This window comes from Nerophis lumbriciformis, linkage group LG12, assembly GCF_033978685.3.
Source record: "Nerophis lumbriciformis linkage group LG12, RoL_Nlum_v2.1, whole genome shotgun sequence".
NCBI classification, from domain to species: Eukaryota; Metazoa; Chordata; class Actinopteri; order Syngnathiformes; family Syngnathidae; genus Nerophis; species Nerophis lumbriciformis.
Genome location: NC_084559.2, coordinates 22,847,663 through 22,875,645, shown reverse-complemented (window position 1 = coordinate 22,875,645; position 27,983 = coordinate 22,847,663). Strand labels below are relative to the sequence as shown.

General features: G+C 40.8%; 1 protein-coding gene and 1 long non-coding RNA gene across 4 annotated transcripts in view; one reads left to right on the top strand and one right to left on the bottom strand.

The window, feature by feature from the left end:
• LOC133623112 (uncharacterized) overlaps positions 1-5,285 on the bottom strand; it is a 7,020-nt gene extending 1,735 nt beyond the window's left edge. The window contains exons 1-2 of one of the 2 annotated variants that reach the window (XR_009817854.1): positions 5,214-5,285; positions 787-871 (exon numbers count right to left, since the gene is read on the bottom strand). This is a non-coding gene — a long non-coding RNA (uncharacterized lncRNA). Of the gene's footprint in view, positions 1-786; positions 872-4,487; positions 4,603-5,213 lie in introns of those variants that run through there. The other variant, XR_009817853.1, reaches the window with a different exon arrangement.
• The window catches only part of lmx1bb (LIM homeobox transcription factor 1, beta b), a 160,396-nt gene that overhangs the window by 1,300 nt on the left and 131,113 nt on the right, over positions 1-27,983 (top strand). The window lies entirely within an intron of this gene.

The window sequence follows — 27,983 nt, the reverse complement described above, 5'->3', positions numbered from 1 at the left end:
AAAAAAAAACATTTTCGTTTTGTTTTTTTCAAATCCAATAAATACAAATATTCATTATTGTGTACATTTGCATTTAAAAATTTTCGTTGATTTTCAATGTGCGGCGGACAAAAAATACGTCCTAACGCGGCATTTAACGGCGTGTTTAAATTAATAAAACCCCGCAGTACCAAAACACGTTTTTCTTTATCCTATAAAAATCAAAGGACATTATTAGAATTCCAGTCCATTGCACATTTTAACATAACTGCATAATAATTTAATGATTTAAAAATAACTGTTTAAATTGCTACTTTGAAATTATTATTATTAGCTGAGACCAAAACACCTTTTTATGAAGATGCTACTACCAATGACAAATGTATGGTGCTATTAATTCACTTAAAATTCAACATTTCAAACAATAAAACATAAATAATAAATAAATATGTTTTATTTATTTTAAAATGCTGTTGCTTATAATATCGCATAACAGGCAGGCAAATACTGATGGTTGCTTTTCGGGCCTTGAAGGACCCCTGGGTGCTGGATGTATCTCATCGCAGGCCGCTTTTCATGCTTGTCATGCTTCTTTTTATACTTTTTTTTTTTTTTTTTTACAATTAGATGTCTAATAATGGAACACGGTGGCTCTGCGAGACACCTTGCAAAGCAACAAAGAGTTACATCCGCGGCCGTGTGTGCCATTCACAAGCTTTGTGACAGTGTAGTCATGAGGATAACAATGGACGGGGTTGGGGGGTGGGGGGGGGGAGAAAAAGAATCATAGCTGTAACTATGGGATACCAAAGTCATGGTGTCACGGCTCAGGGGCGGCGGAAGCCAATGGAGGGACGCGGATCTCTTCCTTAGGCCTGCTTCTTAGTGGTGTCTGTCAAGAAAATGGGAGATACATGTATTGGGTCTTTCTCCTGCTATACCACATGATGACAATAGCGTCCACTTGTGTGGCCAAATCATAGTCGACAACCTGCTAGGCGCCATTCTGCTCTCACATGCTGTTGTCCGACACATCTTGTAATTCTTCTCACACTTTCAGACCTTCTCATTCAGCCAGAGCTAAGCGGAGGGTCCCTCTATCACACATACACATCCAGACAGTGTCCCATTCCACCCTGTTTATTCCACTCGCAGTGATGGGATATTTAAGGATGTAATTGGCACCTTTTTGACTTTTATGACACCCAGTTAGGATGCATTTGTCAGCCCACAAAACTGCTTGGGGCTGTGACGAGGAAGCTTGCAGCGTTCTTGGTCCATGTGCCTAATTACACTCCTACAGCGACTGATTCATGCTCCGTAATCAGCTCTCACCAGCTATAATAAATCAAGGAATTGGCAAGGATGTCTTTTTGCGCACCTTTGGAACGGCTTTTTAAGTGCAAACTGGGGAAAACAATTGTGTACCATGTTATTAAAACGCCCGCCGACGTGGTTCGATGCTCGCCGTACTCCATATAGTGCAATTACATAGTAATAAGATTGGATTTTATCATCCTTTCTTCCAATTTGTTTTTTAACACCACAAAGCTGACTTTGACCTAAATTTAAGGACAATATAATTTGATGTGCAGGTGAATCATATTTAACAGCGTGCATTTCTATGCCAGATGTAGTACGCTTCTGCAGATGCATGGCCTACATTTTTGAGGATTGTTGACGACGTTCAGGGTTGTGGAGAAGCAACAAGCTTGGACGACACAGATTACGAGAGGTTGTGTTTGCACCCTGGTGTTCGGAGGTCAATCACGCGTCTTTAGAGAGAAGGATATCTTTTCCCTCGAGGGTTCTATCCTTGAAGAAAGCAGTGAGGCTGGGCAACACCCCTGTAATAGACTGCCTTGTTAGAAAGTGCTATGGGCTATACTGTGTACTAGAAAATGCAACCAAAATACATATCTACATACAGATTTTGCACAATAAAACTTAGCACCTGCATCAAAACCTCCTTCCTCTGGTAAGCACAATTATCAAATCAGGTCATGGTAGTACATGATAAGTAGTGATGAAGCCATAAAAGTGGAGCTCCCGGAATGGGTCTCAGCTCCCGTGTTTGCTGGACGATCCCCGGTGTGCTGAGGGCTGCTTTTTCGGAACTCTTTGGAGTGCCCTCCTGTGAAATTGTTGTTTTTTTTAATTAGCCCGACCTTGTGACGCTGCAGCCGATATATGCTGACGGCTGGCTTTCTGTTAGCTCGCTCAATGTGGGTTTACGCGCACGTGTGTGTGTGTGTGTGTGTGTGTGTGTGTGTGTGTGTGTTTTACCCACTCCAGGACACTCCAATGCGGCCTGTGTGCAGTATGGCATCAAAAACTAAAAAAAAAGGGAAATAATGCATACTTCCAGCTTGAAAATGTGATAGTTAATTAAAGGGGATTTATGATAATTTTTATATACATTTAAAACACTTCCTTGTGGTCTAGATAATGCTTTTGGTGGAAATTCTGCTTCACAGTCACATTGATAACCCATTTTTGTCTGTCAGGAATATGTTCATTTCCGGAGGCATTTCCCAGATTGCAAATGAAACCACGCCCCACCCTCTAAAAAAGTATCATAATTTATGTTTTATACATTTTTTAAATATATATACCGTCTTTTTCGGACTATAAGTCGCAGTTTTTTTCATAGTGCGACTTATACTCAGGAGCGACTTATGTGTGAAATTATTAACACATTACCGTAAAATATCAAATAATATTATTTAGCTCATTCACGTAAGAGACTAGACGTATAAGACTTCATGGGATTTAGCGATTAGGAGTGACAGATTGTTTGGTAAACGTATAGCATGTTCTATATGTTATAGTTATTTGAATGAGTCTTACCATAATATGTTACGTTAACATACCAGGCACGTTCTCAGTTGGTTATTTATGCCTCATATAACGTACACTTATTCAGCCTGTTGTTCACTATTCTTTATTTATTTTAAATTGCCTTTCAAATGTCCATTCTTGGTGTTGGGTTTTATCAAATACATTTCCCCCAAAAATGCGACTTATACTCCAGTGCGACTTATAAATGTTTTTTTCCTTATCTATTATGAATTTTCGGCAGGTGCGATTTATAATCCGAAAAATACGGTATATATATATATATATATATATATATATATATATATATATGTATATATATATATATATATATATATATATATATATATATATCTTGAAGTTGTTACCGCATTCTTTCCCCCCCAGAAATATTAGAAAATAACCTTCATATATATTATATAGATCAGTGGTTCTTAACCTGGGTTCGATCGAATACATTTCCCAAAAAAATCCGACTTATACTCCAGTGCGACTTATATATGTTTTTTTCCTTCTCTATTATGAATTTTTGGCAGGTGCGACTTATACTCCGAAAAATACGGTGTGTGTATATATATATATATATATATATATATATATATATATATATATATATATATATATATATATATATATATATATATATATATATATATATATATCTATCTTGAAGTTGTTACCGCATTTTTTCCCCCCCAGAAATATTAGAAAATAACCTTCATATATATTATATAGATCAGTGGTTCTTAACCTGGGTTTGATCGAATACATTTCCCCAAAAAATGCGACTTATACTCCAGTGCGACTTATAAATGTTTTTTTCCTTATCTATTATGAATTTTCGGCAGGTGCGACTTATACTCCGAAAAATACGGTATATATATATATATATATATATATATATATATATATATATATATATATATATATATATATATATATCTTGAAGTTGTTTCCGCATTTTTTTCCCTCCAGAAATATTGGAAAATAACCTTCATATATATTATATAGATTAGTGGTTCTTAACCTGGGTTCGATCGAACCCTAGGGGTTCGGTGAGTCGGCCTCACTGTGGCCACACCAGCAACACACCTGACCCAAACCTGACTTAAATAACAATTTAAATGTTTTATTATTATAATCAAATGACAGCAGATTATTTTCTAATATAAGATTATTTTCGAATATAAGTGTTTTGGCCCACTTATAATGACAACAACAAAAAATATTGTTTTACATGAGTGGGGTTCCTGCGTTGGAAATAATTTGTACCCCTTTCAGATATCGCATTTAGTCCCCACTAAAACATTCACATGTTGCACAATGAAATGTAAACATGGGATCATGTGTACATTCCTGTAACTTTGTGTTTGTAGAATATAGCTTTATTAATATGTATTTAATATAATAACATAATTTCACGATTAATATTTATAAATTAAGATTAAATCAAGAATTTTTTTTTTTTTTTTTAACTAAAGAAGGGATCGGTGAATGTGCATATGAAACTGGTGGGGTTCGGTACTTCCAACAAGGTTAAGAACCACAGATATAGATTCACCCTGTCACAACAATAGATAAACGATAGATTTAGACTCTGCTGATTTTAGCAGCATTTATGCATTATGTTATTACGCACATGCCAAGATGAAAATGATACTTTATTTTACCTTGTTTCGTGTGTTTTCTCATAGCCTGAAGCAGAGTGGGAGGAGCTTCTCCCCCCTCTGGCTCAGAGCTTTACTTAATGTCCAAATAAGTGAGTCGGCCTCGCGGTGAGGTCACAATTTTGCCAGGTTGCACAAACCCCGTGAAGACAAAATTGCGTGCCAGTTCAAGCCAAAAAAATCTCAAGATTTGACATTTTAGCATTGTTTGACACAAGTCAAGTATACAACATTTATATGTCAGAAATGACAAAAGTCATAACAGGTCCCTTTTAAAGACTATCAATAATAAGACGTGTTGAGTATTAAACTCTGCGACTGGTTTTTTTTCGGATATTGACCACGTTGGGGTTCCGGTCAGAGAACACATAGTCATCATTTGGACTCTTCCAACTTTAATGGTGCATATTGGTTTTGGTTCATTTATTTAGTTAGTATCTGTAAAGCAGAAGCAAACACCCATCAACATTTATGTCATTTAACTAAACAACAATATAAATGTATGCTCAATGTAAAATACTAGAGACATAATATATTGCATTTCTACAATGGCATGTGAGCTAGCCACATTAGCAGCAACAATGCTATCCTTAACAGGGAGATGTTAGCTCGTAGCATTCTGACAACACAGCACCAATAATACTCATAAAACACCACTAAATGTTACACAAACACAGTGATGTCTATTAATAAACTAAATGAGTCTTATATAATAATCAACATACTCACATCGTCAAAGACTAGAGCACCGATTAAACGTAGCAGAGAAACAAGTCAGCACACATTAATACACGTCAAAAGGGAAGCGGAAGTGACCCCTACAGGAAGGAAGCGGAAGTGACACTGTCAAGAAATGCTTCAAAATAAAGTATCTGAAAACATAGATAAACATGGAGAATTCTTAACAAGACGTGTTTGTCTAATTAAAAAAAAAAAATCACCTTAAAATGAGCAAATGTGTCTTTAACCAATGTTTTAGGTTTAAAAAAACGGAGAAAAGTCTAATAGTCGAAACGCTAAGCTGCATAATATTGCTTCAGCTTGCTGGGATGCTCGGCGAGGAGCAATAGCTGTAGCTGACCCTGTTCCTCTGTAAGGAAGTATTGGGTTCTGTGTCAACATGGCCCGGCCTGTCCCAGCAGCACACTCGGATACGTCATCTGTCATCTCGCTAGAACTGGTCACCCTTTCGCATTTAACACTACATATAAATGCATTGAAATCGTCGCCCTGGGTGGTGTTTATGTGCAGCGCTACATCTTTTGCTCTTTGGTTTTTCTTCGAGAGATAAATATTGGATATGCTCATATCGCTTGATATGAGCAGGGCATTAAAAAGGTGACAGGGAATTTAGATATGTGTGCACGTTCATACGTCTCGGGGAGACAAAGCCCTTTGCAGGAAGCCAGAAACTCGGCCATATCACCGCTTCATAGGCCAGACTGGTGGTAAGGGATATGGAAAAAAGGGCTCTATGTGTGTGTTGGGTGGGTGCATTGGTGCAGGGGAGGAGAAGGGATCTGCCTTGGGAGCTGCCTGGTGTGCTCACATTACACTGGATGATAGCAGAGAGGTGCAAAGGAACTCAAGTGTGCAATTTGTTGGTAGCCACAATTTAACCTCATCTCCTAAAGCCGACTGTTAGGCAGCCAGTGGGACATGTCAGTCAAACGGGGATTGCTAATCAGTGACGGCCAAGAGAGGCAACAGAGTGATTTTTTTTTTTTCATTACCGACTCCAAGTCCTCGGGCCTTCAGGTTTATTTTCACAGCATGACAACGCTTCATAACAAAAAGGGAAAGCAACCACAAACCATTAAATGTAATTTCCAAATTAGATTTAGGGTAAACGTGTGAAATACCGCTCCTATAATGAACTCTTGGGAAAAAAAAGAAGGTAACACTTTAGTATGGGGAAGATATTCTTAGTAACAAAGACTTAATTTAGAGCAGACCTGGGCAATTATTTTGACCAAAATTTAGAGGAAAAAATGTGTCTGGGGGCTGGTATATCTATTTTTAGGAACACTAATACAAAACCTCACAATAATGTCTGATTGAATGCTAAAAACGCCCTAAACAACAGAATGGAATTAAACAATTTCTATGAAGGATAAAACACTGAATATTGACAACATATGAACGTCACACCCCCTCTCGATCAACATATTTTACAATCAAGCGAAATGCGACAAAAATGCAACAAACAGCGAAATATGAACGCAAAGGGTAAACAAAACCCACCTAAAATTTAATATATCTCATATATCACTAAGCTTTAGAACTTTGTTGTGAAAATCTCCCTCCGCGTCTGTCCCTGACACCCACATTTCAGGCTGACACTCTGTGGAAACGCTCCCCACCCACACTGCTTGGTGCCTCGTCTGAGCTGCTGTGACTTACATAACCATAGTAACTAATTAGATTACCATAGAAACTAGTATATCATGCAAAAGTGCAGATTCCAACCATTGAAATACCTTGTATAGTTCAAGACTTACGGTCATTTGAAAACATCACTGCACATCATAATGGCAGATATAGTTTCCATCTTAAAGATCTAAAAAAAATATTTGGGAATGTCCGGCGGGCCTGATTGAAATACTTAACTGGCCACATGTGGCCCCCGGGCCTTAATTTGCCCAGGTCTGATTTAGAGTTATTTGGACAGTTAGGGTTAGGGTTAAAGTTATTTGGACACTAGGGGAACACATTCTAAGTAACAAAGACTTAATTTAGAGATATTTGGACAGTTAGGGTTAGGGTTAGAGTTGTTTGGACACTAGGGGAACACATTCTAAGTAACAACGACTTAATTTAGAGTTACTTGGACAGTTAGGGTTAGGGTTAGGGTTAGAGTTATTTGGACACTAGGGGAACATATTATAAGTAACAAAGACTTAATTTAGAGTTATTTGGACAGTTAGGGTTAGGGTTAGAGTTGTTTGGACACTAGGGGAACACATTCTAAGTAACAACAACTTAATTTAGAGTTATTTGGACAGTTAGGGTTAGGGTTAGGGTTAGAGTTATTTGGACACTAGAGGAACACATTCTAAGTAACAAAGACTTAATTTAGAGTTATTTGGACAGTTAGGGTTAGGGTTAGGGTTAGAGGTATTTGGACACTAGAGGAACACATTCTAAGTAACAAAGACTTAATTTAGAGTTATTTGGACAGTTAGGGTTAGGGATAGAGTTGTTTGGACACTAAGGGAACACATTCTAAGTAACAAATACTTAATTAAGAGTTATTCGGACAGTTAGGGTTAGGGTTAGGGTTAGGGTTAGAGGTATTTGGACACTAGGGGGACATATTCTGAGTAACAAACACTTAATTTAGAGTTATTTGGACAGTTAGGGTTAGGGTTAGAGTTGTTTGGACACTAGGGGAACATATTCTAAGTATCAAAGACTTAACTTAGAGTTATTTGGACAGTTAGGGTTAGGGTTAGGGTTAGGGTTATTTGGACACTAGGGGAACATATTCTAAGTAACAAAGACTTAATTTAGAGTTATTTGGACAGTTAGGGTTAGGGTTAGAGTTGTTTGGGCACTAGGGGAACACATTCTAAGTAACAACGACTTAATTTAGAGTTACTTGGACAGTTAGGGTTAGGGTTAGAGTTATTTGGACACTAGGGGAACATATTCTAAGTAACAAATACTTAATTTAGAGTTATTTGGACAGTTAGGGTTAGGGTTAGAGTTGTTTGGACACTAGGGGAACACATTCTAAGTAACAACGACTTAATTTAGAGTTACTTGGACAGTTAGGGTTAGGGTTAGGGTTAGAGTTATTTGGACACTAGGGGAACATATTCTAAGTAACAAAGACTTAATTTAGAGTCATTTGGACAGTTAGGGTTAGGGTTAGAGTTGTTTGGACACTAGGGGAACACATTCTAAGTAACAACGACTTAATTTAGAGTTACTTGGACAGTTAGGGTTAGAGTTATTTGGACACTAGGGGAACATATTCTAAGTAACAAATACTTAATTTAGAGTTATTTGGTCAGTTAGGGTTAGGGTTAGGGTTAGGGTTACAGTTATTTGGACACTAGGGGGAACATATTCTAAGTAACAAATACTTAATTTAGAGTTATTTGGACAGTTAGGGTTAGGGTTAGAGTTGTTTGGACACTAGGGGAACACATTCTAAGTAACAACGACTTAATTTAGAGTTACTTGGACAGTTAGGGTTAGGGTTAGAGTTATTTGGACACTAGGGGAACATATTATAAGTAACAAATACTTAATTTAGAGTTATTTGGACAGTTAGGGTTAGGGTTAGATTTATTTGGACAGTAGGGGAACACATTCTAAGTAACAACGACTTAATTTAGAGTTACTTGGACAGTTAGGGTTAAGGTTAGGGTTAGAGTTATTTGGACACTAGGGGAACATATTCTAAGTAACAAAGACTTAATTTAGAGTTATTTGGACAGTTAGGGTTAGGGTTAGAGTTGTTTGGACACTAGGGGAACACATTCTAAGTAAGAACGACTTAATTTAGAGTTATTTGGACAGTTAGGGTTAGGGTTAGGGTTAGAGTTATTTGGACACTAGGGGAACATATTCTAAGTAACAAAGACTTAATTTAGAGTCATTTGGACAGTTAGGGTTAGGGTTAGAGTTATTTGGACACTAGGGAAACATATTCTAAGTAACAAAGACTTAATTTAGAGTAATTTGGACAGTTAGGGTTAGGGTTAGAGTTGTTTGGACACTAGGGGAACACATTCTAAGTAACAAATACTTAATTAATAGTTATTTGGACAGTTAGGGTTAGGGTTAGAGGTATTTGGACACTAAGGGAACATATTCTAAGTAACAAAGACTTCATTTTGAGTTATTTGGACACTATTAACATTTGTCGTTTTGTGTTTTGTTATGTAAGAACAGACCATATTCATTAAGTGGTATTAAAGGGAGAATCATATATAACAACATCCTTACTTAGTACTAATAAGCAATAATTCTGAGGTTATTGAGGGAAGACTCTTAGTTTATGGCTTACTGGTTGTATAATAAGGCCATGCAGAATAAGGCATTAATAAGTACTTAATAATGACCAATTAAGAGCCAATATGTTACTAATTTGCATGTTAATAAGCAACTAATTAATGGTGAATATGTTCCCCATACTAAAGTGTTACCAAAAAGAAATATGAATCTATATTACACGTTTCCAAGCTATACATGCTAAATGTTTACTGTTTCATGTATGATTTGATCACACTGGTGCAAAGTTTTGCCACATTTGTTGCAACGTTTCGCATCCGTTTGTTTCGTTTAGCTCATGTGCGAACCACATTCGCTTGGAAATAGCCCCCCCCCCCCCTCCTCCCGCTCGTTCCTTCAGGCAGCCTCGGTGGAACGTGTATGAGAAATGGAGACCCGGCCTCTGTTGGCTGGCTAACTGTGTCGCTGTTGGCCGCGGCCAAGTATATGTGATCCCACTCTGGAATGTTTTTCCAACACGTGGGCTTTTTCGCAGATACGCTAGAGAGGACTGGCATCACAGTGGCAAGTGCTGCATTCAGACTGTTGTGTGCTCAAGGCTTACTCTCACACTCGTGTCGCACATTCTAGCCCTACGTGGCAATAGGCAGAGCGGTGTGTTTGTTGGTGTGCACCCCACATTCGGTAAGGGTGTGGGCGATCGCGCGCGTGCTTCGCCTCGCTCTCTCTTTTCCTCTCTCTTTGTCTGTAATCTAAGCTCTCTCTCTCTACCGCCTGATTTTAGCCTCTTTCGCCACACGTCGTTCTAAATTTCAGCACATACTTGTACAGATGCGACAAAACACATTTCTTTGTCTTTCTTTCCTTACCCCTTTTAATCTTAATCAAATGAGATTAGCCCCTCCAAAAAAACGGTATTCCTGCCCTGAAGTGACTTGACAAAGATTTGCACTTTTATCATTAAGTGTGACACTAAGCTGGTCGGAGCTTTGTCTTGAATAGAGGGTCTGACGGAAACAGGGGCTCCTAATCCTTTTATTTGTGTCCGACCCTCAAAAAAGGGAAGAATAGGCCCAGGCCGCAGAATGCCGTAACCCGTGGTCCCCCTGAGACCTGGCTTCCACAGCCAAGTGAGCATGAGACACATCTTATGTGGTCCATGCATCCGAGCAGACACGTACACACATTAGTGCATCCGGAGTATGTTTGGCATGTCACGTAAACATACATAACTTTGTCACCAAAGGGCAAACATGCAACGAAATGAGTGTGTAAATGCTCTCAGCAGAGGCCTTGACTGGCAATACCAAGCGCTTCGGTCCAGGATGAGATTAATAAAGTTTGCTGGTCTGCTGGTCAAGGTCCAGCGCTGGCTTTTGTCTCCAGCTCACATCGAGTTGTGGGGCATCAGCTCCTTTGTGTGCGCACCCATGTGGTAATCCATCTCCCACAGGAGTCCCCCAGGGCACTTTATTTACTCATTCAACTGTTTGGAAGTCTGTTAGACTGCAGATCAGATGCAGTGAGACCAATGTGATTACCTTAACCAGCCCGGCATCTTCTTCTCACCCTGAGCTCTGCAGGTGGGAGGGACCCTTCAAACTGGCTCATCTTTCCCCAGTCTGGGGTTTAAAGTCTTTCTAAAATTCTCGCCGTCTCTGGTGAAAATTTGAACGGCGTGCCCATACAAATACACTTTCTTTGAGTTTGCAAAACCCCCAGCTGGATTTTCTGGGGTGCCCTCTTAGTTGATCATTGTTCGGCATCACATTTGTCTGGTGTCGCAGTATAAAAGCTAACATCTATGTGGTCTTGCCAACAATGAGAGGGATTTGGTTATCCATCCATCAACATAAACCCAGAGCATGTATTTGGGGCTAAACCCCATGTTAAACCATTGCAGGCTGTCAGGCTCACTGAATGTACTCTCTGTCTGTCCGCCTGGTGTGGCTGGGGAATATGCTGCCAATCTGCTGCCAGGACTGGCATCCACAGCGAGGGCTTTCAAAATCCACTAGTTTGCACCGGCCCGCTGACTGGTAATGGCTATTTTGGCAGGAAAAGTAACCCCATAAGAAAACAGCACAGATTTGGTTTCTTAGAGTCTCACTCCCGCTCCGTGTGACCAGCCCCCCCACAGCCAGCCAGCATGATTTGTGCATGAGGTCTCGTGACCCTTGGAAGCTTCAAAAAGCAGCAAGGGGAAATATTTGGATGATCCTGATGGGGGAGTGAGGCAGTGATGATTGGGGCTTGAAGTAAGGCAAGGCAGATGCATTAAAACCTTGGTGTTAGGGGAGTTGGTTGCAGAGTGTAGAGTAGATGATTATGGACCCTTGCAGCTACCACCTAAAGAACCGTGTTCCACATAAAAGGCAACGGGAGAAATTGGAGAAGGAATTTCAGCTCAATGTACCAATGATACTGATCTTCTGTGCCCCACTCCCCTGCTGTACCCACAGTCGCTCTTCCTCCTCCTCCTTTACCTTGCTGGATATTAATGTTTCTCTGAAAGCTACTTCAAATACATCTTCTTGGGAAATTCCTCAACTCCTGACTGCTGCAAACTGATCTGGTGCCTCTGAGACGCTGATGGATAAAGGGATATAATGTGAAGAGTTTTCAAAGTGTTTTTGAGCTCACAGGATCTTCCACGGCCCTTTTTGGAAACTTGTAGTCTTTTGCTATGAGATGGGCTGAAAGTTATGGCTTTACACGTTTAAACCTTGTGGCATTGCCTTGTCCATTCTTAAACTTAAAGGTTCTTTGATGGGGTCCAAATGGGACCTACTCAGTGGCCTAGTGGTTAGAGTGTCCGCCCTGAGATCGGTAGGTTGTGAGTTCAAACCCCGGCCGAGTCATACCAAAGACTATAAAAAAAATGGGACCCATTACCTCCCTGCTTGACACTCAGCATCAAGGGTTGGAATTGGGGGTTAAATCACCAAAATGATTCCCGGGCGCGGCCACCGCTGCTGCCCACTGCTCCCCTCACCTCCCAGGGGGTGATCAAGGGTGATGGGTCAAATGCAGAGAATAATCTCGCCACACCTAGTGTGTGTGTGACAATCATTGGTACTTTAACTTTTTTAACTTTAAATCAGGGTTCGGGATATGTCAAGCTGTTACGTTCCCTGATGGCTCAGCGTCTAGGGATTATAGGGGAACGCAACATAAAAGTGTATAAACCAAATGAGTTGTAAATTAAAGACACCGAAGCCAAGAATTGAAAACAAAAACTAGTGTTATTGAAAAGTAACCAAGGGGGGGGTTACAACAAGACACAACACTAGCCTAGCTTGGGAATACAGGTGCTGTCAAAGAAATGAACAAAACATACCAAAATACACCTCTAGAAAAGAAAAGGTAAGCTGACTAACTGAAGCTATTTAATTAGCACAAACCAAAAACCTACCTATCTACTCTAGCCAAAGATGGGGTCCAAAACATACAAGGGTGACAGCCACCACTAAGCCTGGTGTCTCTATACACAAACAAATCCTACGTGTGTAGTGTATAGAGGCCTCTGTCTAACCTTTCCCAAGACTAGGCTGCAGATACTTACTAAAGTTGAAAGGTCAAGAAAAATGAAGACAAGAAAAAACAAGTGGCACAAGTGTAGCAAAAAGCCTAACAAAAATGATTACAAAACAAAATAGCGCCAAAGACAAAGTAGCGTCTCTCAAAGTTCCACACAGCATGTCAGAAAAAGAATCCCCCCTTGATCCAGTGGTGAGCAGGTGATTTTAAACAGGCTGGGAGGATGAATGGTGGTCCGGGATTGGCTGGCTGATTAACAGGTGAAACGATGAGCAGCTGGGAACAGGAACCGGTTGATTGGCAGCAGAGGCAGTGAATGAGTGTGACCTGTACAAACAAATAGAAGAAGAAACACAAAACAAACAAACCACCACTACGTGGAACGTAACACAAGCGCTCACAACTCATCCATGCGTTTATAGATATATAAGAAACAGAAAAGATCTTCCCCAAAAGTGGTCCAACAATGTTGTAAGGATAATATTATCCAGAAATGTCCTGGCATGTGCAACAGGACAATGCACTGAGAGGAAACCCCCGTATAATTAGTTTTCTCTCAAACCTTGTCTTTCGGTGGACTGAGATTTTCCCCTCCCTGTACAGCAATGCTTTGCCTCCATAGGGCCGGTTTAATGGTTCAACAAATAGACTCTCATGCTTGATACAAACGCCAGCTCAGCACAAAACACCAAGAATTGCCATCTCAAGAAGCCCCCCCCATCGGTCTTTGGCCCCAATACATGTTGCGACCTCCCCGTGAGAGTAGGTGGATTGAGTGAGCACGCTGACCCCCAGAGTGTCTGTCTGCCTCACGTTAGCCCTGCAGGCCCAAGCACACAGGGGTGCGCCATCGCAGCCTGAGGCTGGAGCTGTTCCCTGAAACCAGAGCTCTAAAGTTGTGTTGTGATCCCAGCTGGAGAGACATCTCTGGCTAAGAGTGGAGCCCTCTCGCAGCATGCAGCCGAGGTCACCAGTGGCCTCTCAACCTCCATCACGCCACAGTGCTTCTGCACAGCACACACTTAGACAACATTATTTATTGGCTCGCAGTCACTTCTAAGGATCTGTCTTGCAACAAATACCAGCGCACTGAAGTTTTGATGAGGTTACGTTTATTGACTCATCTGGCTTGAGAGGTTCAACAACCCGAAATGTTCCAGTTTTTTTTTTTTTTTTAGATGGATGTTTAGCATGAATTTCAATGTCAGTAATGACATACTGCCAGCAAGACTACAGTGAAGCCGCCATTTGTTATGACTGTGTTCACCAGTTTCCCCCTCAAACTTGAGTCTGTTAAGTAACCGTGAAATATGGTTTTAGGAAAAATGCCACTTAGAGAGTTTTTGCCCTGAATGTCTCTTTGCAGTGTGTTTATCTCCGCATTTGATCATGTGTTTTGCATTCCTGTGTGAAAAGGCTCACGTGTGTGTAACCAAATGTCTGCATGGAGAGCATTGACGCTTGCATGTTTGTGAAGTGGGTCTGTCACACGGCCAACGGGTTGGACATGCCGTTGGCAGCCGGCATAGTCTGTGGATTCTCCACCCGGTCATGCTGCTCTGAAAGCAGTGAGCAGTGCGTGCCACCAAAACGCCATCTCATCCCCCCGCAAAAACCCTCTTGTCTCTATCATCAGAGAACCGCTCTACTCCCTGCTCTCCTTCCCTGGGCCCCCGCGCCTTAGCTGTGGCCTGTAGATGAGTGCTACATCCTGGCTGTCAGCACCGGAGTTAGCTGTGGATTGGACCGGAGTGGAAGTGCAGTATCAGGGTCTGTCTGTCAGCTCCTCGTTCCACTTCCCCATCACCTCTCAGTGGCACAAACATGACTTGCAACTCGTTCTTGACACTGTAGGAGTCACCCTTTAAAAAAAAAAAACATATTAATATAGCCATGCTAATGAAAAGGGGTTGTTTAAAGGTGTTGTGTTTTTAAACAGACGGCACCGTCTTTGGCAGACGCGCTACTGTTTGCCAAGTATTTCATTTCAGACTTGGGAAGAGTGACCATTCACCTACAGCAGGGGTCGGCAACCCGCGGCTTTAGCGTCGCCCTAGTGGCTCTCTGAAGCTTTTTCAAAAATGTATGAAAAATGGAAAAAGATGAGGGGGAAAAAAATATATTTTTTGTTTTAATATGGTTTCTGTAGGAGGACAAACATGACACAAACCTCCCTAATTGTTATAAAGCACACTGTTTATATTAAACATGCTTCACTGATTCGAGTATTTGGCGAGCGCCGTTTTGTCCTACTAATTTTGGCAGTCCTTGAACTCACCTTAGTTTGTTTACATGTATATCTTTCTGCGACTTTCTAGGACGTGTTTTATGCCACTTATTTTTCTGTCTCATGTTGTCCACCAAATTTTTAACCTTGTGCATGAATCCACAAAGGTGAGTTTTGTTGATGTTATTGACTTGTGTGGAGTGCTAATCAGACATATTTGGTCAGTGCATGACTGCAAGCTAATCGATGCTAACATGCTATTTAGGCTAGCTATATGTACATATTGCATAATTATGCCTCATTTGTAGCTATATTTGAGCTCATTTAGTTTCCTCTAAGTCATATTAATTCAATTTATATCTCATGACACACTATCTGTATGTAATATGGCTTTTAATTTTTTGCGGCTCCAGACAGATTTGTTTTTGTATTTTTGGTCCAATAAGGCTCTTTCAACATTTTGGGTTGCCGACCCCTGACCTACAGCCTACAGTATACATTTACAGTTCCTTATAGCTTTTGTTGAATCCTCTTTTACAGAGAGATCCGTGCCCATTCATCAGTGCAGTGTTTTTCAACCACTGTAGTATGCCGTGAAATACAGTCTGGTGTGCCGTGGGAGATTATGTAATTTCACCTAATTGGGTTAAAACTATTTTTTGCAAACCAGTAATTATAATCCGCAAATAATGTGCCGTTGTTGAGTGTCTGTGCTGTCTAGAGCTCTGCAGAGTAACCGTGTAATACTCTTCCATATCAGTAGGTGGCAGAAGGTAGCTAATTGCTTTGTAGATGTCGGGAACATGGTTTGTCGTGATCACAATATGCGGGAGGCAGCGTGTAGGTAAAAAGGTATCTAACGCTTAAACCAAATATAAACAAAAGGCGAGTGCCGCTAAGAAAAGGCATTGAAGCTTAGGGATGGCTATGCAAAATGAAACTAAAACTGAACTGGCTGCAAGGTAAACAAAAACAGAATGCTGGATGACAGCAAAGACTTACAGCATGTGGAGCAGACGGCGTCCACAAAGCACATCCGTACATGACATGACAATCAACAATGAACCCCACAAAGAAGGATAGCGTCGGCACAACTTAAATAGTCTTGATTGCCAAAACAAAGCAGATGCGGAGAATAGCGTTCAAGGAAGACATGAAACTGCTACAGGAAAATACCAACAAAACAGGAAAAAACAGGAAAAAACAACTAAATATTTCTACAGTTATTGTCTTTACATATACTATGACCTTTGTCTGATAGAAGTAATATCTGATATAGCAAAGTACTGTATAAACAATAGGCACTGTCTGCTTATTTTTATGACAATTGAAATTAGATTCAGTTAAAATGCATTCTATGACTACATGTTAAATACCATCTTTCACCTAAAGGGGGTTAAAAATATTTTTTGCAAACCAGTAATTATAATACGCAAATAATGTGCCGTTGTTGATTGTCTGTACTGTCTAGAGATCGGCATAGTAACTGTGTAATACTCTTCCATATCAGTAGGTGGCAGCAGGTAGCAAATTGCTTTGTCGTGATTGCAATATTGATACGACAGTGGGAGGCAGCGTACAGGTAAAAAGGTATCTAATGCTTAAACCAAATATAAACAAAAGGCGAGTGCCACTAAGAAAAGGCATTGAAGCTTAGGGATGGCTATGCAAAATGAAACTAAAACTGAACTGGCTGCAAGGTAAACAAAAACAGAATGCTGGATGACAGCAAAGACTTACAGCATGTGGAGCAGACGGCGTCCACAAAGCACATCCGTACATGACATGACAATCAACAATGAACCCCACAAAGAAGGATAGCATCGGCACAACTTAAATAGTCTTGATTGCCAAAACAAAGCAGATGCGGAGAATAGCGTTCAAGGAAGACATGAAACTGCTACAGGAAAATACCAACAAAACAGGAAAAAACAGGAAAAAACAACTAAATATTTCTACAGTTATTGTCTTTACATATACTATGACCTTTGTCTGATAGAAGTAATATCTGATATAGCAAAGTGCTGTATAAACAATAGGCACTGTCTGCTTATTTTTATGACAATTGAAATTAGATTCAGTTAAAATGCATTCTATGACTACATGTTAAATACCATCTTTCACCTAAAGGGGGTTAACAATATTTTTTGCAAACCAGTAATTATAATACGCAAATAATGTGCCGTTGTTGAATATCTGTACTGTCTAGAGATCGGCATAGTAACTGTGTAATACTCTTCCATATCAGTAGGTGGCAGCAGGTAGCAAATTGCTTTGTCGTGATCGCAATATTGATACGACAGCGGGAGGCAGCGTACAGGTAAAAAGGTATCTAATGCTTAAACCAAATATAAACAAAAGGCGAGTGCCGCTAAGAAAAGGCATTGAAGCTTAGGGATGGCTATGCAAAATGAAACTAAAACTGAACTTGGTGCAAAGTAAACAAAAACAGAATGCTGGACAACAGCAAAGACTTACAGCGCTTGGAGCAGAGGGCGTCCACAAAGTACATCCGTACATGACATGACAATCAACAATGAACCCCACAAAGAAGGATAGCGTCCGCACAACTAAAATAGTCTTGATTGCCAAAACAAAGCAGGTGCGGAGAATAGCGTTCAAGGAAGACTGCTACAGGAAAATACCAACAACACAGGAAACGCCACCTAAATAGGAGCGCAAGACAAAAACTAAAACACGACACACAGGAAAACGTCAAAAACCTCAAAAAGAGTCACAATGTGAAGTGACAGGTCGTGACAGTACACCTACTTTGAGACAAGAGTTATAGTGAAGCATGGTTGGCTATGGTTTGAATTCATATCCAAAAATTGCGAAAATTACTTTTTATTGTCTGCTGAGTTGAATTTTTCAATGACTTCAGCTGGTTGTGTGCCTCGGGATTTTTTCAATGAATAAAATGTGCCTTGGCTCAGAAAAGGTTGAAAAACACTGCATCAGTGGGATGCACATTTGCAAAATCTCATACAAAAGCATAAATCTTAGTGAACACATAGTCTATTTTCAGATGGCAAACGGAGCCATACCTTATTTGTGATTTAAATACAGGTACAGCGCACACTGACTCACACACACACATCTGCACTGCACATGGCTACAGAAGGAACCAGACTTGCCAGAGGATTTGCCACCGTGATCATAATTGATCGATCTCGAAGACAACAAGGTAGTTTTCGCTAAACAGAAGCTAAGGCTTCAGGAGCAAAGTCCAAATAGCTGTAGCAGTGGCAATCTCGACAAATAAACTCCCATCGCACATACAGCCCCTTGCGTTTGGATGGCGTATGAATTTTATCTAGGAAGTTCTACACCCGTTTGTTTGACCTACATTTGGGGCTGACCCATTTATTTATTGGCAACATAAATTCATAACAGAGTTAGTGCTGCTTTCGTATGAATGTCATCCAAGATTTGTGCAGGTTCAGAGCCTAAGAACGCTGCTGGTGTTTTTCTAATGACCCACAAATATGTCTTTAAGCAGAACTATGCTGTGCGCACATGATGCCATTCATTTTATTATAGGGTTTTATTTCAACCACAATTTAACACACATACTGTAAATAAGACATAAATATTTTTTGTCTGTTTCTTAAGCTTCCAAATGCTGTTGCTTTGTTTTATTATACTGAGGTCATTGCTAGACATTATGAATAATATTAATGAATACAAGAGATGTTTCCTGGCCAAGAAAATTAAATATCATTGGTGTGTTGAATTGCCTTAAATATCCTTTATTTTATCGGATTAAAACATCAGTGGGATGTGGTTTACCAATGCAGAACAATTCAGATGGTCTTATGTAAGCTGTAGATCCCGAACAGACCAAACAGTCCTTTGCACGCTTTCATGACCGTCCAACATTTTCTTTCCGCCTGCACTACCTTATGTGGTAAAGCCTGCACTGCTGGCACATAAGACGAGCGAAATGAGCCATAAAAACGTATTCGCAAATTCTGCTTCAACCAGCTCTGCTTTTTTCACCCATTCCGGCACTAATAGGCTCTGACACACCCTAAACAACCGCCCTTGCAAAAATCGTGCGATGCATAGGCCAGCGTTTTGCTGTCCGGGGGGAAGCCTGTGGCTTTGGAGACAGAGAAGGAGTCATGCCCTGCTGTCCCACGGAGATGACAGGAAGATAAGAAAGAAAGGTGGCCTCTCCACACAAAAACATCTCACCACGAACTAACCTATCCTGGGGCTGAGCTGGAGGAGGGCTTCAGGACTCATGTCAAAATCCTTCCTTTCTGCATGAAAAACAAAACATTCATTGCTTGATCGAAGCGGGGATATTTTGAGTGAAGTTGACTTAGTCGCCCAGTAGCCACATGATACTGTATGATATCACAAATATCGGTATCAACTTTTCGCTTGAACAGCATGCCTCTGTGTATCACAACTTTGGCTTCCTGGAACAACAGAGCGAAAAAACTTAAGTGCAATTGACAGAATCTTGGCTGACACGACGGCTGCAGTTACAACTTGGGAAAGTGCTTACAGTTCGCAATATTCGGGAGGCCGAAGTGAGAGGGTAGCCATTCCTTTTAGACAATGTGTAATGAGGGAACCGTTGGGAAGAGAGAACAGCGAGCAGTTTTTGGAAATTAAGGGTTCGGCAGCATTAAAAGAGATTTATTCCACCAGCTCTAAAACAGTTTTCTTTTGCTCAATGGGTCCTCCTTTACAGATATTTCAAGGAAGTAATAAACTGCGCTGACAAGTGTTGCAGTGGCTTTGAACCATCGCTCATGGGCAACGGCGCTCCATCACTTCTGTCTCAGTGCCGCCGCTATGCGTCATTAGTTTTATAGAATTTTGCCTGTTTCTCCTTGTTAACAGCCTTTGGCCATGTCCCCATGTTTGGAACAGCTTGTTGTTGTTTATTTCAATGAAATGTTGCATAACTATCTCTAATAGGTAAAGCATGGCACTCTGTTTGAGGGCAAATCGACTTAATCGAGCTGTTAGTAGTGTTTTTTACCGTGCGGTTTGAGCCCACAAGCTGTTTTTTCTCGATGTTTGAGTTCTTTTGAAGCTGTCTGTATGGTTCAGAATGAGGCCCTGCACAGTGTAAGATGTCATACTCCCACTGTGCTGACCAACATGCTGTGTGTGCCCATAACATTTAATGGTATTTTGGCAAACGCGCATGGAAACTCTTACGTTGGCCGGCAATTGCATTGCATTGCCTTATTTCTACAGTTATTGTCTTTACATATACTATGACCTTTGTCTGATAGAAGTAATATCTGATATAGCAAAGTACTGTATAAACAATAGGCAATGTCTGCACAATTGAAATTATATTCAGTTAAAATGCATTCTATGACTACATGTTAAATATTATCTAAATCAGTGTTTTTCAACCACTGGTGTGCCGTGGGAGATTATGTAATTTCACCTAAAGGGGGTTAAAAATATTTTTGCAAATCAGTAATTATAATTCGCAAATAATGTGCTGTTGTTGATTGTCTGTACTGTCTAGAGCTCGGCATAGTAACCGTGTAATACTCTTCCATATCAGTAGGTGGCTAATTGCTTTGTCGTAGTCGCAATATGGATACGACAGCGGGAGGCAGCGTTCAGGTAAAAAGGTATCTAATGCTTAAACCAAGTATAAACAGAAGGCGAGTGCCGCTAAGAAAAGGCATTGAAGCTTAGGGAAGGCTAAGCAAAACGAAACTAAAACCGAACTGGCTAGAAAGGAAACAAAAACAGAATGCTGGACGACAGCAAAGACTTACAGCGTGTGGAGCAGAGAAGGCGTCCACAAAGTACATCCGAACATGACATGACAATCAACAATGTCCCCAAAAAGAAGGATAAAAACAACTGAAATATTATTGATTGCTAAAACAGAGCAGATGTGCGGAATAGCGCTCAGGGAAGAAATTAAACTGCCACAGGAAAATACCAACAAAACAGGAAAAGCGATCAAAAGACAAGAACTAAAACACGACATACAGGAAAACACCAACAAACTCTAAATAAGTCGCGGCGTGATGTGACAGGTCGCGACAGTACACCTACTTTGAGACAAGAGCTATAGTGATGCACGGTTGGTTATGGTTTGAATTCATACCCAATTGTCAGAACAACTTTTTACTGTCAGTATCAGCTGCTGAGTTTCATTTTTTAATATTTTCTGCTGGTGGTGTGCCTCCATATTTTTTCAATGAAAAAAAATTAAAAACACTGATCTAAACTACGCTAACTTTAATATCATTAAAAGTTCTCAGGATTTGAGAGTAACAACTAAAAGTTGACACGGCACAAGAAGGTTGAGATAGGGCAGACTTATGAAGAAGATCCGAAATTTAGCCCAGATGAGCAATGCATATTTAAACATGTGCAAAAAAACAGGGCTCTTTTATTAAACAATCTGACCACCTTAAAACAAAAAGTACGGGCCCTATTTATCAAAACTAACTTTTCTTACCTGATGGTACCTGCTTTTGTGGATTCGGGATCCCCATAAGTACTGAAAATTTGAAATCAAACCTTTTTTATAAAACATATTTATAAAACAATCTAGCCGTCCTTCATACTTACAGCCAATTGGAATTTGCTCTGTCCTATAAGACGTTTTCTGCCCTGTGACGTCAGCGGATATCTCGATATATGGTAGAAATTTACATGAAGATTTTTGTGCGAGTCTGTTGCTGTTGTCAATAAGCATCTACTCTTTCTCTATCTTTTTGTTGTGGTGCAGACTGGCTCGTACATGCACGTGCATCCTTCGCTGTTGCCATTTCTAATACAAAGTAGCGTTTAGTTCTAACATATCTGTCAGTAGACTCAATATGGAAGCGGTAAAAACTACAACATGGTTGGTGGGGAGACGACACAGTCAAAGTGGGGGCACGTAAAAAAGACCGCCCATGAAAAGTGGGTCGAAAATGGTCTGTAAAACATAATCTATGCAACATTTTGACCAAAGAACCACCGTTACATGTTATGTAGACCACAAGGAAGTCTTTTAAACGTGGAAGAAAATCAGAATATGACCCATTTAATACGCTTGAATGAGGCAAACTTATTATTTTCCAAGCTTTTTGGATTGCTCCCATGTATCTATAAATATATAAGTGTGTCTTTGTATGCAATTAAAAAAACATTTGCAACAATTTGCATTAATATCAACATCATTCACTTTACTTTAACTTTACTGATAGTAAGCTCACATTTGGTATCAAAGATATTCACAAACTTGAATCATCACCCGTTTCATCACCACTTTTGTTGTTCTCAAACCGTCGTGGTATATATATATATATATATATATATATATATATATATATATATATATATATATATATATATATATATATATATCAGTGACGTGCAGTCAGGGGAGGCAGGTGAGGCGGTGCCTTGCGTGCCATCATGGAAAGAAAAAAAATGTAAAAAGAAAAAAAAAAAATTAAATTGTTATATGTATCCAGTGATTATACTATAAAGTTATTTTCCATTTAACTTCACCAGTTTTAGATTATTTTTATTCAATACCGCTGAATTTTCACAATTGCCGTTCAAATACTGAGAAGAGACTTGCGGTGAGTCACCAGCCAGTTAAGCCTCACCATGGATTGCGCAATGACTCGGCTAACTGCTGGCCTGCTGTGCAGTGAGACCGTATTGCTATATGAATTATATTATACATTTCCATAGTTTAGTTAGCTGAGGTATATAATGTACAGTGTATTTTGTCAACAACTGTATGTGTGTAACGTATTTCTTGTGCTGAGCAATCATAAAACGGCTGCAAAAGATGCACTGTGTGAGGCTCGCAGTAATCCCGCCTCCTGGTGGTAGAGGGCGCTAGTGATCCCAGAGATCATTCTTGCGACTACTCGGCTGCAGAAGAAGTGACAACAAGCAGCAACAGTTAGCAGCAATCGTTTATTTTTTCCTCTCGCCTGGACGATTAACATGGAGGATTACATATCTAAAATAAAACAGTTTTCTAAACTGGACTTTCAATCAAAGCAGGAGGTAATACTTAAAGGAAGATCTCCATCGAGACAGAGAGACTTTTAAAACTGAAGAAAGATAAGGAAGACTTCTATAAACAAGTTATCGATGCTTTTGTTCAAAAGGAGCTGCGCATGGACTTCATTTATAAGAAAAAGGTAAACCATAATAACATTTTTTTAAATTAAATATGCTTTTTTGTGTGCTACAGTTTGTATGTGTAAAGTTAAAGTTAAGTTAAAATACCAATGATTGTCACACACATACTAGGTGTGGTGAAATTAGCATTTGACCCATCTCCTTGATCACCCCCTGGGAGGTGAGGGGAGCAGTGGGCAGCAGCGGCGCCACGCCCGGGAATAATTTTTGGTGATTTAACCCCCAATTCCAACCCTTGATGCTGAGTGCCAAGCAGGGAAGAATGCTGGTATGAGCTTTTAAACATAACCCGTTAACTGCTGCCAATCAAATGGTGAATAAGATACTCTTTAGGGTTCATATGTTTGTAAATCCTCTTTGCCTTGCCGGTAACTGTCAAGTTTATCGGTTGCTGCAACTCTGTGCACAGGCCTGGCTTCGAGCTTTGCAGTGATTAAACCGTCTGGCCAAGGTAAGTGTTTACAGTGAACATCCATAAGGTTAGCAGGATCAAACACTCTGTAGAGAGGACGTAAAGCAAAAAGAGCAGAAATCATAAACAAAACAGCCAGTTGGCCATACACAGATGTATGCCATATTAAAAATGATGGTGGGGAGAAGCAGACATCTATCCTGCTGTTTTTTTACTGCAATGGTGGGAGTCCAAAAACAGGTTTGTGGGCTTTAAGGCTGTTTTTGCTGAAATACACTATATTGCCAAAAGTATTTGGCCACCCATCCAAATGATCAGACTCAGGTGTCCTAATCACTTGGACAGCCACAGGTGTATACAATCAAGCACTTAGGCATGGAGACTGTTTCTACAAACATTTGTGAAAGAATGGGCCGCTCTCAGTGATTTCCAGCGTGGAACTGTCATAGGATGCCACCTGTGCAACAAAACCAGTCGTGAAATGTCCTCGCTCCTAAATATTCCAAAGTCAACTGTCGGCTTTATTCTAAGAAAATGGAAGAGTTTGGGAACAACAGCAACTCAGCCACAAAGTGATAGGCCACGTAACCTGACAGAGAGGGGTCAGCGGATGCTGAAGCGCATAGTGCAAAGAGGTCGCCGACTTTCTGCAAAGTCATTTGCCACAGCGCTCCAAACTTCATGTGACCTTCCAATTAGCCCACGTACAGTACGCAGAGAGCTTCATGGAATGGGTTTCTATGGCGGAGCAGCTGCATCTAAGCCATAAATCACCAAGTCCAATGCAAAGCGTCGGATGCAGTTGTGTAAAGCACGTCACCACTGGACTCTAGAGCAGTGGTCCCCAACCACCGGGCCGCGGCCCGGTACCGGTCCGTGGATCGATCGGGCCGCACAAGAAATAAAAAATAAAAAATAAAAAAATGTTTTTTTAATTTTTTTTAATTAAATCAACATACAAAATGCAACATACACTTATAATTAGTGCACCAACCCAAAAACCTCCCTCCCCCATTCGCTCATTCACACTTATTCGCACAAAAAGGGTTAAATAAATGGGTTATACTTGTATAGCGCTTTTCTACCTTCAAGGTACTCAAAGCGCTTTGACACTATTTCCACATTTACCCATTCACACACACATTCACACACTGATGGTGGGAGCTGCCACGCAAGGCGCTAAGCAGCAGCCATCAGGAGCAAGGGGTGAAGGGTCTTGCCCAAGGACACAACGGACGTGACTAGGATGGTAGAAGGTGGGGATTGAACCCCAGTAACCAGCAGCCCTCCGATTGCTGGCACGGCCACTCTACCAACTTCGCCACGCCGTCCCCAAAGGGTTGTTTCTTTCTGTTATTAATATTTCTGGTTCCTACATTATACAGTATATCAATATAGATCAATACAGTTTGCAGGGATAAGCACACATGATTGTATTTTTCTATGACAAAAAATAAAAAAAATAAAAAATACCCCAACCTCCCCCGCCCCACCGGTCCGTGGGACACATTTTCAAGCGTTGACCGGTCCACAGTTACAAAAAGGTTGGGGACCACTGCTCTAGAGCAGTGGAGACGCGTTCTCTGGAGTGATGAATCACGCTTTTCCATCTGGTAATCTGATGGACGAGTCTGGGTTTGGAGGTTGCCAGGAGAATGCTACATTTCGGACTGCATTGTGCCGAGTGTGACATTTGGTGGAGGAGGAATTATGGTGTTGGGTTGTTTTTCAGTAGTTGGAATTGGCCCCTTAGTTCTAGTGAAAGGAACTTTGAATGCTCCAGGATACCAAAACATGTTGGACAATTCCATACTCCCAACCTTGTGGGAACTGTTTGGACCTCACCAATGCGCTTTTGGAAGAATGCTCGAAAATTCCTATAAACACATTCCGCAACCTTGTGGACAGCCTTCCAAGGAGAGTTGAAGCTGTAATAGCTGCAAAAGGTGGACCGACATCATATTGAACCCTTTGGGTTAGGAATGGGATGGCACTTCAAGTTCATATGTGAGTCAAGGCAAGTGGCCAAATACTTTTGGCAATATAGCATGCATTGTTCAACTTTGGCCTATTTTTGCTAAGTTTCTGCAGTGGTCACATGATATATTTTAGCTGTGGGGTTTTCCCATATTGGCATCCTCCAACTGTGCAACCTGGCGGAGTGGGAGTGGTGTACCACCCGGGGTATGCCGTTCCCATCATGTTCAGTCATTTGCTAGCGGCTACAGCTTTAAGTAGGAGTTATTGCTGGCGAGATAAGTATGGAGATAAGCCGGTCCTTTCCTGCAAGACGTATGAGGTGTCTGGACAGTGTGACACATGCACCTGACCTGGAAATGAATGGCGTGAAGGTACAAGTGCAACACATGGGCCTCCTTTGTCATCTGTCAGTTGTTGGTTGCAGGCGGACGTGTCCCAGATATTAGAAAATAGACACATTTCAGCCTTGAACTCAAAGTCCCCGCCCCCCCAAAAAAACTTTAAATCTGTAGAGATTGTATTCTCAATGACTTTCTTTTCCCACTAAGGTGTGTGGGAGAAGCATTCCTGCAGCTCACAATCACCGAGCTCCAGGGCCTAACCTAGCCTTTGTTCTTTGACGCCCCCCCCCTCTCGCTGCCTTCTGCACGTCAGGTGAACTTTCAGCCCCACGCTGTTTTTATTTATGACGCATGTAAAGATGATGAAGCTGACGTGTTGCAGGCACTCAGTGGCCTTGCACGATGAAAAAAAAAATGTTGTTTTGCGCCCCTTTCCCCCCCAAACAAGTTTGATGACACTTTGCTTGCCAAAACAGTTTGACCCACGGATGACAGGCAAGGCACTTAAAGGTGATGACACACTTAAGAGTAGAGATGTCCGATAATATCGGCCGATAAATGCGTTAAAATGTAATATCGGAAATTATCGGTATCGGTTTATTTATTATCAGTATCGTTGTTTTTTTTGTTGTTGTTTAAAAAAAAAAAATTAAATCAACATAAAAAACACAAGATACACTTGTAGTGCACCCACCCAAAAAACCTCCCTCCCCCATTTACACTCATTCACACAAAAGGGTTGTTTCTTTTGGTTATTAAAGGGAACATTATCACAATTTCAGAATGGTTAAAACCATTAAAAATCAGTTCCCAGTGGCTTATTATATTTTTCGAAGTTTTTTTCAAAATTTTACCCATCACGCAATATCCCTAAAAAAAGCTTCAAAGTGCCTGATTTTAACCATCGTTATAAACAACCGTCCATTTTCCTGTGACGTCACATAGTGAAGCCAACACAAACAAACATGGCGGAAAGAACAGCAAGCTATAGCGACATTAGCTCGGATTCAGACTCGGATTTCAGCGGCTTAAGCGATTCAACAGATTACGCATGTGTTGAAACGGATGGTTGTAGTGTGGAGGCAGGTAGCGAAAACGAAATTGAAGAAGAAACTGAAGCTATTGAGCCATATCGGTTTGAACCGTATGCAAGCGAAACCGACGAAAACGACACGACAGCCAGCGACACGGGAGAAAGCGAGGACGAATTCGACGATCGCCTTCTAACCAACGATTGGTATGTGTTTGTTTGGCATTAAAGGAAACTAACAACTATGAACTAGGTTTACAGCATATGAAAAACATTTGGCAACAACATGCACTTTGAGAGTGCAGACAGCCCAATTTTCATCAATGAATATATTCTGTAGACATACCCTCATCCGTGCTCTTTTCCTGAAAGCTGATCTGTCCAGTTTTGGAGTTGATGTCAGCAGGCCAGGGAAGCTAGGGTCGATAGGGGGTTTAGCTCACTCGTCTGCGGGATCAAACTGCCGCCATTGCTTGCCGTGCTAGCGAGGCCCTTTGTCCCTGAATTGCTCACACACTCCGGCAGATTCAATGGGGGTCTGGCGGCAGATTTCTTTGACTTTATCGTTGGAAATGCATCTGCTTTGAGTGTCGCAGGATATCCACACATTCTTGCCATCTCTGTCGTAGCATAGCTTTCGTCGGTAAAGTGTGCGGAACAAACGTCCAATTTCTTGCCACTTTCGCATCTTTGGGCCACTGGTGCAACTTGAATCCGTCCCTGTTCGTGTTGTTACACCCTTCGACAACACACCGACGAGGCATGATGTCTCCAAGGTACGGAAAACAGTCGAAAAAACGGAAAATAACAGAGCTGATTTGACTCGGTGTTTGAGAAAATGGCGGATTGC